This window comes from Echinops telfairi, unplaced genomic scaffold (genome assembly GCF_000313985.2).
Source record: "Echinops telfairi isolate 266 unplaced genomic scaffold, ASM31398v2 ScPeMD7_29;HRSCAF=101, whole genome shotgun sequence".
NCBI classification, from domain to species: Eukaryota; Metazoa; Chordata; class Mammalia; order Afrosoricida; family Tenrecidae; genus Echinops; species Echinops telfairi.
This window is the reverse complement of record NW_022103926.1, coordinates 4412426-4425660: the sequence shown is the minus strand read 5'-3', so window position 1 is coordinate 4425660 and position 13235 is coordinate 4412426.

Below are 13235 nucleotides of genomic sequence, written 5' to 3'. Positions count from 1 at the left end.
CCAGGAAACTGAAAGATGGAGGTGCGAATCTTCTGGATGACTGCATTCCAAGAGAGATGGCTCCAAGATCTTTGAGGAAATATCCTCAGTTTACATCCTTTTCAGAAAGAGCCCTGGTGTCTTAGTGTTTACACTTTGAGCTGTGATTCACAAGGTCAGTAGTTCAAAACCAACAATTGTTCCTTGGGAGAAAAGACAGGCTTTCTACTCTTGTAAAGAGCTACAGTCTCAGAAACCCACAAAGGCAGTTCTTTTTGTTTTTACAAAGGTAATTCTACCCTGTCCTATAGGATCACTATGAGTCGGCATCTACTAGATGGCAGTGAGGGTTTTTTTTGTTTGTTTGTTTTTTCCAGAAAGAGGAAGGAAGATTTGACCTTTAACAGTTATCTAAAATGAATTCTGAAAGAACTAGAGAGGAGGGGAAGTCCTTTCCTTATTTTCACGTTGTAGTTTTCCTTATAGTTATATAATGGATATATTTGTTCCAATTCACTGCCAGTGAGTCAATTCTGACTCATCGAAACTTTATGAACAGAGTAAAACTGTTCCTGTAGGTTTCTGAGACTGTCTTTTTTTTTTTTTTTTTTGAGACTAAATCTTTACAGGAGCAGACAGCCTCATCTCTCAACTGGGGAGTGGGTTCAAACTGCAGACCTTGTGGTTAATAGCCCAATTCCTAATCCACTATGCCACCAGAGTTCTTTGGATGTATGTGTAGGACTGAATTACATCTTTCTATATTTAAAAAAGTAATAAAATATACTTTTAATGTTGTAAACACACACACACATGTATACAGCAATAAATGATAAGATCCTATCTCTTACACTCACTGTTATTATTTTTTTTGTCTTTTTCTCTTTTTTAAATCATTTTATTGGGGCCTCATACAACTCTTATCACAATCCATATATACATCCCATTGTGTCAAGCACATTTGTACATTTGTTTCCATCATCATCTACTTGAACCCTTGGTATGAGCACCTCATTTTCCCCCTCTCTCCCCGCTCCCCCTCCCTCATAAACCCTTAATAATTTATAAATTATTTTGTCATGTCTTTTTTTTTGAGTAATTTTTTTTCACACTCACTGTTATTGAGTCGATGCCAACTCACAGGAACTTTATAAGACCAGTTAGAACTGCCCCTGTTGAGTTCCAAGACTGGAACTGTTCATGGGAGTAGAAAGCCCTAATTTCCTCCCAAAGAACGGCTGGTGGTTTCGAACTGCCAACCTTGTGGATCAAAGTATAATCACTATGCCACCAGGGGTCCTACGATCATGTTTAGTTGTCAAATTGATTTTGTTTTGAAATAAATAAATTTAATTGTCCAGTTGTTATAGTTAGGTGTCTGAGAGTTGATTCTGACTCAGAGTGATCCTATATGACAACGTAGAATTGCCCCACAAAGTTTCCTAGATCAAATCTCTCTCTTGGGAAACTGCTGGATAGGCTTAGACCAGTGGTTCTCAATCTGTGGGTCGCAACCCCTTTGGGGGTTGAACAACCCTTTCACAGGGGTCACCTAAGACCATCGGAAAACACACATTTCTGATCGTCTTAAGAACTGAGACACCACTCCTCTATCTGTCTCCAGGTGGGTCTGCCCACATGCAGATACGCCCACATATGATACACGGCACAAAGACCATTACATTACCCATGCTACAAGACAAAATTTCATTTGTCATTAGAAATAAATATTTCACAATATAGAATTACATATTGTTTTTGTGATTAATCACTATGTTTTAATTATGTCCCACTTGTAACAATGAAAATACATTCTTCATATCATATATTTACATTACGATTCATAGCAGTAACAAAATGACAGTTAAGAAGTAACAAAGAAAATAATTTTATGGTTGGGGGTCACCACAGCATGAGGAACTGTGTTAAAGGGTCAGGGCATTACGAAAGTTGAGAATCACTGTCTTAGACCATAAACTCTTGGGTTAGAAGTTGTTTGGATGGTGTGTAGGAGACCCCAAATTCTACTATGTTCTGTAGAGATTCTTTTATTAAACCTTAAACTGGACAAAGATAAAACAAAGACAGTAATTCCAAGATGAGGGAAACGATCAGCATGAACAAAGAGGCTAAAATGGAGTCTGCTGACTCAGTGCCAAAGTGTTCCTTATAATCATAGGGTACAAAGAAAGGCACCACCAGATTTGGTGGCAGAACAAGTCATCACTGCCACAGATGTGATAGGTCTAAGTGTGACTCATGATCACATGGCCCAGAGTCACAGTCCTTAAAACCCCAACTTTTAACTTAAACTAGATGAACATATGGTTCACTCACTCACTCTAACTGCCTCTGTGTTGATTCCAACTCATAGCAACCCTGTAGGACAGGGTAGAACTTGGGTTTCCAAGACTGTGATGCTTATGGGAATAGAAAGCCTTTGTCTTTCTCCCAGGGAGAAACTGAGGGTTTTTAAACTGCTGACCTTGAGGTTAGCAGCCCCATATGTAACTACTCCACCACCAGAGTTCCAACATTTGGCTATTTTTAGTAGATCCTTAAGGACTTGCCCAGGCAAGTTCTCCAGTTCCCTATGCAAGCCTGAGGACAAAAGTGTCCCTCTCTGAGCTGGCCTGGGAATTGTAATGTTCTTTCAACACCCCCTACCTGAGGCAAAGCTGCCTCTCACAGCTTCCCCTGAAGAGGCATGGCCACATGACTAATCAAATGTCTTCTGAATTTATACCAAGACTCAAAATGGAGTTCAATTCCACTGTAGACCACACCCCTCCACAAATCAAGTGCGTTAGAATTTCAGTTCTAATACACACTCTAAAGAAGCTGCAGAGGAAAAATGCCTTCTTGTCTAGAAGGCCTTCAACAAGATGCATTAACACAGTGGCTTCAACAATGGGCTCAAGCATCCCAACTGTGAGGACAGCGCAGGACTGGGCAGTATTTACTTCTGTTGTACATAGGGTCACGTATGAGGACCTATGCAGCAGAACTAACTTGATGGCACCTGACAACAACACTCCCAAGTGCTCAATCATTGTGCCACCAGAGCTCCTTCATCGTCCAAAAGAGATGACTTTAACCACAGCAATGTTAACCACCACTAGCATTATCCCCATTCTACAGATGAAGATTATAAGAACAGAGTCACCTGCTGACTCCGAGCAACTCCCTGAACCACTGCCATTGAGATGATTCCTACTCGCTGAGATCCTCTCAGTAGAACTGCTCCTTCGGGTTTAAGACTGTCAATGAGGGTTGTCACGAGACAGAATTGGCTCAATGGCAGTGAGTTTGGTTGGGGTTTGGAGGAAACCTTATGGGAAATTTCACTCTATCTTACTCTATGAATCAGAATTAATGGCAACAGGTTTTAGTTTATATCCCCAGCTTATAGTGAGGAAATTGGAGAGGGCTGCCATGAGGTAATTTACCCAGAATCGTAATTTGTAGAGCTGTCATCTGCAACCAGGCCAAGGTGATCCAGATCTCATCTGTTCACATCTCATTCTTTCAGAAGATCAGAGGTTCTCGAAGCAGGGCCCTTGGACCGCACTGATGTGACCTGGGAACTCCTGAGGCGTGAATGCTCTCCGGCTCTCGCAGAAATACTGAACCAAACAGCTGCGTTCTAAGAAGTCTTCCAGGTGATCCTGATACTTGCTCACTACACTGTGGAGCAGCGCTTCCCAATCAGGGCTGGGCTCGCCCCCCCACCCCCCACCCCCGACACTGGCAAAGTCCTTAGTCATCACAACGGAGGTGCTCCTGGCTTCTACAGGGAACGAGGAAGGATGCTGTGACCCATCCTACAGTGCGCAGAATAGAACAAAGAATTCTCCACCCTCAGATGCTAGCATGCCGAGATAAAGAAACGCAGCTCTAGATCAGTGACACTAATCGTTTTGAGCCAAGAGCATTGTTGAGAATTTGATGAAACCAGTGGAACACACACACACACACACACACACACACACACATTCCCAGAAGTCCATGGAAAGATCCCTTCAAAGCACACCTTTCAACTCCAGATTCAGTCAACGTATCCTGGATGCTACATCTAAAGTCTGCATCTCTTGGAGTCCAGATTTCTGGGTTGGTGGATTTGGGGTAGCCCACTTACCCAGCTGCAATTAGGTGTCAACTTTTGAGCCTCTAAGAATTGCCTTTCTAAAATCACCTTCCAGTCCAACAGCGGCCTGTAGTAGGCAGTTTTTTGGGTCTCATTAGACCTGAGGCATTGAGCTCTTTTAGAGAACTGTGTGCAGCCTCTTTTGTGAAGCGGGAAGCTGTATTCAAGCTTAACTTCTATAGCACTTGGTTTGTAACACTGAAGAGGTGTGCATTCATTAGAATAATCAATCATTTGAGAGCCAAGCCTTCCTTTTTGAGGTTTCTCAAAATGAACTTGGACCTCCAGCCCTGGAAGAGGTAGAACTAGTTCCTGCTGATATAGTTATGTTGTTTGTCAACTTGACTCAGCCAGGATTCTCAGTAGTTTGACAGTTCAGGCCTCGTAATCACCTATGGCCCAATAATCACCCATGACCCTGGTGGCATAGTAATTACAAGTTGGGCTGCGATTCCCAAGGTCCACAGTTCAAAACCACGATCCCCAGCTGCTCCCAGGGAGAAAGAAAGGGGTTCCTCTCCTATAAGGTTGCTATGAGTCAGCCTTGACTGAATAGCAGTGAGGTCGTGAGCTGAATTACCCAAGATGTGACCTAGCACAATGTAATCAGCTCCATAATGGAATTGGCGGTAAGCAGATAATCAGTTGTAAAAAGATTAGGATGGAATGCAGCTCTCTTACTCAGGTCATAGCCCTGAGGCAATTGAAGAGAAATTCCTCAGGGGTGTGGACTGGTTGATGCTGTGGAAAAGTTTGGTTGCTTTATGCTTGGTCTAGATCCTGCATCTGATTCAACTCCAGTTCTTTGGCCTTGAGCCAAAGTCCTGCCTATCCTGGGAGCCATCAGTGCCTACCTTCTGACCTGCCAACCTTGGACTCATTTGTATCTTTAGTTTCAAGCTTGACCTGCTAACCTTGGATTCATCTTCCTCTGCAGCCACCAGCCTATGGTATGCCTACTGATCTTGGGTTCATCAGTCCCCAAAACTGCTGAGTCAGAAGAAGCCTCCAGCTTACCATCTGACCCATGGACTTGGAACCTGCTTGAACGCAGACTGGACTTGCCCATTCCTACAACTGCATGAATTATTTTCTTGATAAAAATTTACACATGCACATACATTATTGGTGATGCTTCTCTGGAAAACCCAGCCTAAGACAACTGTCCTGGAATGCTATATGTATACCAATGCTCTCCTGGGACTCCGGGCACTGCAACTTACAAACCCAAGGACCCACATTTATTGAACTTTTACTGAATGCTCATTTTTACATATGTATACTCTCACAATTAAAACAGAGTAGGTTACTATTCCCAGGACAGATAAGAAAACAGAAGTGCCCAGAAGCCAAGTTACTGGCCAAAAACCACACAAACTAACAGAGGCAGAGCCTAACTGACTCTTTAACCCACATCACTGGCTCCAGACCCACACCCTTTGCAGGTCTTGAGCTGCCTGTAGCCAAGGGCCTTGTCTCCAGTAGGCACTGAAAAGTGTCTGTGTTCTGGTGTAAAACTCCTGCTCTTGGCTAATTTGCTGCACCCATATTCCTTCCTGTGATAGATACTTTTAGGCCTCAAAATGACCCCTCCCCAAGTATGGATCTCAGTAGCTATATTCAAGTCAGGATAGCTGGAGCGGTCTGGGGCAGTCAGGTTTCACAAGAAGGATGTTCACGCACTCCTTCACGGCCATCGAGTCAATTTGGACGCATAGTGACCCTATAGGGCAGGATAGAACTGCTCCTGTGGTTTCTGAGACTGTCACTCTGTAGGAGAGCAGAAAGCCCCGTCTTTCTCCCAAGGAGGAGGTTAGGGTATACTATATAAATAGAGTAGCCCTGGTTGTCTAGTGCTGCTCTAACAGAGATATCATAAGAGGCTTTAAAAACCAGAAATTTGCTGTTTAGGCTGCAAGACTGCCAGAAGGACAAACCTGGGGAAGCCTTCTCTCTGTGTGGGCACTGGGCAGGGTCCTGGGTACCTTGGTGATCTTCATGCAGCGTGGCCTTGGCATTTTTCCTCCCAATCACTGCATTGAATCTGCTCAGTTTCTCTTTCAAAAGCAAAGGACTGAAGACACACCTTACACAAATGCTGTCTTAGCAACATAACCACGAAATCTCTTGACCAAATGGGATCATAACCACAGGTTGGAAAACCAAATCAATTGCCACCAAGTCTGCTCAGACTGATCGTGACCCTCCAGGACAGAAGAGAATTGCCCTCACTGGGTTTTCAAGGCTACAAACCTTTAAGGAAACAAACTGTGGGTTTCAACAGCTGAGTTTTCTGTTTGTAGCTGGTGCTTAACCACTGCCGGCCAGGGATCCTCCATCACAGGGGTAGGGGTAAGATTTACAACACATTTTTTCGGATAGGGGTAGGAACACTATTCAATTTATAACAGATTCTTCAGGGAACTTTAGATAATTCCAAGGCTTGTATTCCAGGACGCTTTTTCACCATAGGCATAAGTAGGAAGTGCTTGACAAGTACAGCTCAGAAACCTACAACTGCCCTCCCAGAGTCTTGCTTTGGCTGTGGCTCTGTATCTGTTCAGCATGGTTTGTAATTACCCACTGGCAGCTCCTAATCACCAGTACCACCTGTCACGGAGGTGGTTTATCACGTCCACGATCCACTCCAAAGTATCGATTAAGGGGAGTGTTTTGCAGCGCTAGCATCTCTCCTTTGTGAAGGTTTGAATCATACTGTTAAGAGCTTTTTAAAATGGCTTGTCATACAGCAAATGGCAAAATAACAGCTCATGCAGCACAGAAAACTGGGGTACCGAGCCCATCACCAAGAGTGGTCCTCTGGGTATTGACCCAGGATTCGAGCATTTTGTTCCTGGATAAAGTGGCACCACCTGGTGGCGATATCCTGAACAGAGTTCATAATTCACTCTGCTGCAGCCTTTAGACACTCTTCCAAAGATATTTGCCTGTTTCTGTTTTCTTCCCCCCTGGTGTTTCTCATTGATACACAGACTGTCCCCTTGTTAATGTTTTCTTGTGGCACTGTGTGAAAGTCACATAATTCATATCTGCATATCAAAGCATATAACATTGAAAGGCCAGGACGTGCTCGTGTGGCCCCTGCCCTAGTTAAAACATAAATACTTGCTTATCCCTATGACTACAGTTTGGGGTCCCCTAGGAGCCAGGAGATGCAAGAGAAGCCAAGATAAATTAGGCCTAAGCAGCAAAGCTCATCAATACAGAGCAGGTGACACTGCCACAGCTGGGTAATCTGTCTCTGGGTTCTTCTGCAGTTCATTCGGTGATGATCTATTTGTCCCAGGGAATAGATGGTGGCAGGTTTGTCCATATTTTACACTCATGAACCTGCTGCTCGCTCCTCTCCACCCAGCTCTGCTCATCTATCTTTGTCTCTGGCTCCTCTTGCTTCATTCCACTGATCAGGCAAAGGGTTATGAAGGTGGATTCTGTGAGGGCTTCTTTGGGGACAGAGGGCGGGAAGGAGGAGAAGCAGATGGGCTAGCTCCCTGCAGAGAAAGAAGGTATGGATTGGAGATAGACTGGGGCGAGGTGGGGTGGTGGTGGAGAAGACTACGATGGGTAGGGAGGGGCCTCAGAGAAGAAGGGGAAAGAGGGGGCAGACTCTAGAACCGAAGTTAGCACACTAAAGAAGCCTGCTCTTAGAAGATGGCCCAGAAGTAAAATGCAGCTCCAATATTACATTGAGTTCAGTGCAAAAGTTAAGGAACCTGGGTAGCAAAATCAGGTTATGAGTGGTTGCTAACCTGAAGATTGGTGATTTAAACCACCCGCACATTTTGCAGAAGAACCTCTTGGGAAACTGCTTCTATAAAGACTCTGTGGCTGTCAAGCCAATTCTAACCCATGGCAACCCACTAACACAATAGAACTGCCCCCATGGGGTTTCTCCTGTAGGACGCAGGGCCAAATCTCTGTCCTGGGAAGCAGCTGGTGGGTTGGAACCACTGACCTTGAAGCCCCACCAGGGCTCCTTCAGTAATGATGACTGCCAAGAAAACTCGATGGAGCATTCTACTCTGTTATCCGTGAAGTTGACATGAGTTGAGGTCCCACAGGATGGCAGCCAACAGCGTGGGACAAAATTTCACTGTGGTGGCCCAGAGGGTCCCCATAATTACGCATGCTGATAGTCACACCTTTGTGTAGTCCCAGCCTACACCGCAGAGCACTAATCTTTCTAGGCAATCACCTGTAGTCCAAATGACAGCGTGTGACTTCTCAGGCCAGATCGTGAAAGTCATTGGAGACTCTGCCTTCCTCTCCCAGCCCCCTGAACCTCCTGTCCTCCTTCCCTTTAGCTGTGTCACTGATTTGAACTGATGGTGACCTAATGTGCATCAGAGTGGAGCTGTGTTCTATACGGTTTTCAAGGATATGCAATTCCCTTCTTCTCCTTTTGGACTTTTTATTGTGAAGGTTTACAGAGCAGATCATTAGTTTTGTATGCAACAATTTATACACTTTGTGTTTCAACTCATCCATTTCATAACCTCAATGCACCATGACTTATCTGACTTGCTCCCAGTATTTCCTGTTCCATTCCACCTTCTTTCCTAATCTTCTGTTTTTTGAATGTTGCCCAATTGATCTTAGCTGGTTGGTATGTTAACCTAGGGGTGAGTGCAGTTCCAGACAAGGTGACTGACAGCCATAATCTTGGGGGGAGTCCCACCTGTTTTGTCCAACTACTAAGTGCAGTCTCTTTTATGATTTTGGGTTCTCTATATTTTCCTCACTTTATTCAAGATCTTCTAATGTGGTCCCTTTCAGAGAAGTTGGTAGTGGTAGTTGGGCACCAACAGTTCTTCTGGTCTCTGGGTTATAGAGGCTGATTGTGGTAGTTACGTAATCTGGTGTCAACTTGAGAATATTAAGAATGAAGGGGTTGAGTTTAGCCTGTTAATCAGGTCACAGCTTGATGACCTTATTTGGAGATGTAATGGAGATAAATAGCTCACCGGAGGCCAGAGACTTTCCCTGTGACAAACCTGATAGAGTTACACTGATGCAGCCAGAGATCTGGAGCTGGAGGAGCCACATGGAGACCCATGCCAGCCCTGAGATACTTCCACAGCCACTGGATCCACAAGACTTTCCAGGACTGGCCAGTGATCTTTCTGCACTCAGCGTCATTGCATGTGTTGCATGAATCTGAAAAGGTACTTATAGACTGGTATCAGACATATGGGCTAATATCAGACTTATGGACTTGATATGGACTGGGCTGGTGTGGGACTTCTCCCAAGTTGCCTCCCCAAAATATATGCCAAACCTAAAATGCTGTTTGCTACATATGGTAAATGACTGTACACTTGGAGGTCATTGCAAGCAGGTCAGTGGTTATTCTCCCCAAGGGTTATCAACCATCTAGAGCAATCAGACTGTATAGTCTGTCCCACCCTGAATAGGGCCCACTCCCTTCTAATAAGGATAGTAGGTTGTTTCCCTGAAAGAGAGAGCCCAGGGAGGTCAAGCCCACTCTTGGGTGACCAAGGTTAGGCTGCCATCTTGAGTCTAGGGTCCGCCCATCTTATCACATGTACATCCCAGCTCATCCCCTTCCTGTCACACTTATGCCTATTGTATATCCCCTTCCTGCGACGTGAGTGGTTACCTGTTATCACGTCCCTAAGTATATATGGGCCTTGGTCAGAAATAAAGAGAGACTCTCCTGCCCTCTCTCCCCGCATTGTGCACGGCGGACCTGGCTGTTGAGATCATGGCCACCCAGGAAGTGAGCATGCTACCATGAACTGTGTCTGACTCCTTTATTTTACCTTCTCTTCTATAAGACTTTACTATAATCTTTATATATTATAACCGTATAGTTGCGTCTCTCAGACCCGTGGTATAGTTGTGAGGAGCTGGTTTCCCCACAGGCTGGGATGTTTTGTCTCTATACAATTGCTCTATTATATGAAGCTCTTTCTTATACACATATGCGTGTCTCTGACTTTGTTTCTCTAGTCCACTCAGACTAACCCACTCTTGAGACACTTGCTCTGGGAGAAGTCAGCTGCCATGCTGTGAGGACATCCCAGCTGTTCTCCGCAGAAAGACGAGGCTGTATCCTCCTGTGAACATTTACACTCTTGGAAACTCTAAGGAGCACTTCTTCTTTATCCCATAGGGTTGCTATGAGTTGGATGCAACTTGGTGGCATTGAATTTGTTTTCCTTTCTTCTTCTTTTTTAAAATCATTTTTTGGGGGGGCTCTTATAACAATCCATCCATCCATCCATCCATTGTGTCAAGCACATTTGTACATACGTTGCCATCATCATTTTTGAAACATTTTCTTTCTATTTGAGCCCTTGGGTTCAGCTCATTTTTCTCCCCACCCCTCCACTTCCTCCCTCAGGAACCCTGAATTTGGTTTTCTGTTTTCCTTCCATCGAGGTGGAAAGAGGTGAGACACTCCTCCTGGGACTTCCAAGACCAGCAGGAAGGGGCGGCAGGTCAGTCTTCCCTCATGCTCCCAGGCCGGAGAGAAGGGGGAGGCACCAAAACCAGCATCGTGAGAGACCCTCTCCAACCCTCGCCCACTCATGTGCATTCACCCAGCTTGACTTCCTGTGGCTTGGTTGCCAAATGCCCTCAAGCACGTGGCCCATTCCAGAATGATTCCTTCTACCGAGCAGGATGCAGCTTGCACATCATCTCTCACCCCCAGGGCCATGTTGGCCAGTTCTCACACATGCCTTCCACATCCTGTATACCTGTTTAGCATCCCCTTCTCTTGCCAAAGTCTCCTACTCAGATCCAATGTTAGACAGGCTGAGGCTCCATGGGGATCATCACTTCCCCTCCCCATGCCTGCCATACTCCATCCTTACAAGAAGGACTATTCCCACCTGGTGACACCATTTCCCACAACTCGATCTATCCGTCAGGACTTTTCCTGAGTGGCTATGAGTAGGGACGTTGTGGGAGGACACTGACTTCCAGAAGGACCTCCCTCCCTCCTAATCCCTTTGGGAAGCCCAAGGAGCAAGTCTAAGCACAGGCCTACCTATGCCTTACCCACCCCCCCCACCCCACCCCGGCTCATAGTAACCAAGAGCCGGCCCCAGTCTTGCCCTAGCAACAACACAGCAGTGTTGCACTGATGTTACTGCCTGTGTATGATAGTTGGTTGTTTCCTATTTATCATGAGCTACAGTTTCCTTTTGAAATAAACCACACAAATACTACATGTTCATTGTAGCAACTTGAGGAAGGGTACACAGTCACTGTAGCAATTTTAAAAAGAGTCACCTCAGTGTAGCAACTTTTGAAAGAGTACCTGTTCATTGTAGCAACTTTAGAAAGAGTAATAAGTTCACTATAGAAACTTTAGAAAACAGAAGAACAAAATGTCATAGTTCCAACTTTACTTCCTTACAATCTCTGGAGAACTCCCCATCCAGCACACTCCAGCCCCACTCCATTAACTCCACAGTGTAGGTGGGAATAGAGGGTTTACAATCAGCCACAATCTAACTGAATCCTGATGCCATAATGGCTTAAGTGTTGGGCTGCCAACCTCAAGGTCAGTGGTTCTAACCCACTAGCTGCTCCAAAAGAGAAATGAGGCTAGCTGCTCCTTTAAAACACATGTGCATTCTTAGAACCCCTGTAGAGCTGTTCCACTCTGCCCTACAGGGTCTCTGAGTCAGCGTAGTGCCCTGTGGAGACACGAAGCCCACCTTGAGTATCTCACAGTCTAGCCCAGAACCCGACCAGGCTGACCCTCAAAATGTGCTAAACAAACCAGGGAATCTAAGCCTTCCCCCCATCTCTCCCCCACCCCCACCCCATGCAGGGTGGACATTCTTTTGGGTGTTGTGATTGCAACCTGTACCTCTGGCAGTGATGAAGCTCTGGGTCTCCCAGTGTGGGGTTTGCAGGCTTTCTGACCCTGCTGAGCTCTGTGGTCTGGGAGTTTGAGAACTGAGATAGGAATAATTATGGCAGGCAGACAAAAAAGCTGGGCAAGGTGGGAGGAGGGCATATAACCCCAGGCAGGCCCAGAACATGTGGCTTTGAAAGATATAACAGAAAAAGGACTCATGGACAGGAAGTGCCTGCCCTCCAGGCTTACAGTATAGCCTAACCACTACCTGCGAGGATTCTGACTCACGGCTACTCTACAGGACAGAGTAGAACTGCAATCTTTCTGGGACTGGACGGCTTCCTCTTTCTCCTGCTTAGCCCCTGTTCCACCAGGGCTCCTTCAAAACTCAAACCAAACCCAATGTCACGGGATCAGTTCTAACTCACAGTGTCCCTATCAGACAGGGCAGAATTGCCTCTGCGGAGTTCTGAGACTATAACTTTCTTCTTATTATTTTATTTATTTTTCCAGCCAAACAATTTTATTAGGACCTAATCCAGACATCATACCATTCCATAGTTCAAGCATATCAAGTAGTGTTGTATAATCACTCCCACAATCAGTTTTAAAACATTTTATTGCCTTCTTATACTCTTTGATATCAGCTCCCCATTACCTCACCCTCCACCTCCCTTGCCATACACTCCGATGAACCCTTATTCTAGTTATTGTCTCTATAGATCATCCATCCTGGGTTTCATATACCAAAAAAAAAAAGATAGGAAATCTATAACAGAGTCAGTCAAACTACCAATCATGACAAAATACAATATAGATCCCAATATGAAATTAAAATAACAAAACCACACAGCAAATATTAAAAACCAGATCAGACACAACGTGTATCAAAAAGGAGATCTGTTGACAAGGTTTTCACCATTTAAGTCAGAGTTATCACCTTAATCTAATATAGTAATCTCTGCAATGTGCCCTGTGTGATCGCCAGGTTATTCCCATACCTTAATTATGGTTAAAGGGAAATCGCCAGAGGCTTAGTCCCTGTGTAGATCCTGCAGATGTATTTTGGGCTTCCACCATTATCCATAGCCTTGTGCTCACCAGAATCTTACAATTTAAGATCAGATCTTATTTCCTCCTTCGGACTTGGATTATGTAATTTACAATCCTTGGATCACAGATATTGGTGTGCATAGTAGACATATCACTTAGATGGCTGTTTGTTTGAAAACCAGTCTTTAAGACCCC